The sequence below is a fragment of the Pterocles gutturalis genome, unplaced genomic scaffold, assembly GCF_000699245.1.
Source record: "Pterocles gutturalis isolate BGI_N339 unplaced genomic scaffold, ASM69924v1 scaffold25445, whole genome shotgun sequence".
Lineage (NCBI taxonomy): Eukaryota > Metazoa > Chordata > Aves > Pterocliformes > Pteroclidae > Pterocles > Pterocles gutturalis.
The window spans coordinates 17,763-18,689 of NW_010144137.1; positions in this window are offsets into that span (position 1 = coordinate 17,763).

The window sequence follows — 927 nt, forward strand, 5'->3', positions numbered from 1 at the left end:
CTCAAAGACCGGCCACCTGCCCTGGGAGAGGGGAATTGAGATTTCTGTTTTCTCAAGCCACATTTTTGGGCTGTGCCCAGAGGTCCAGACCCCTGCCCGAGCACCTGAAGCTGCAACAACGGATGGCTTTGAAAGCTCAGGATGTTTTGCTGTGATTGCAGTGGGTTGTACAACCAACAAGCCCAAATGCTTGGTCCCCAGGACTGGGAGGATGGACTTGGACCCGTATTTCCCCTTGCATTCCCAATCAGAATGGGAAAAACTCAAGCTGAGCAAGCTGGGAATGGTCCCTAGGCTGTGCCAGCATCCCATCCTCCTGGGAAAGGTTCTGCCAGGGATTGTCCCATCAGCTGAGCGGAGAAGAAGGAGCTGCGCTGGTGGGAACATCCCTCCCTGTGGTTAATCTTACCTCGCTGGAGCTCTGGGAAAGGCAAGTGGTTGAGTCCCAGCTGGTTTTTTCCAAACCACGCTGGTAGGCAGGAGATAGACAGGTACCATGGAAGGTGACTCATCCCACCCCTGGGAGGTCCAGCGTGGGTGGGGTGAATCAGCCTCCAGAGCCAGGATGGCTTCAGAAGAAGGCTGGGAATCACACTGCGGGTTAGGACACCCAAAATTAAAGTGTCAACATGTTGGTGGCTCTATGTGCACAGGGTGTCTGTTAATTCACTTCCAGATGTCTGAATGACGTGGGATGGGTCCCATCATTCATACCTGGGACCTATTTTCCAGGGTTTTGCACCTTTTTCACAAATAACAAGGAAATTCTGCAACTCCAGAGTGGTGACACAAATTACAGGGCTGAAACTTGTGTCAGCTGTGTTCATAGAATCACAGAATGGTTTGGGTTGGAAAGGACCTTTAGAGATCATCGAGTTCCAACCCCCCTGCCATGGGCAGGGACACCTCCCACCAGCCCAGGTTGCT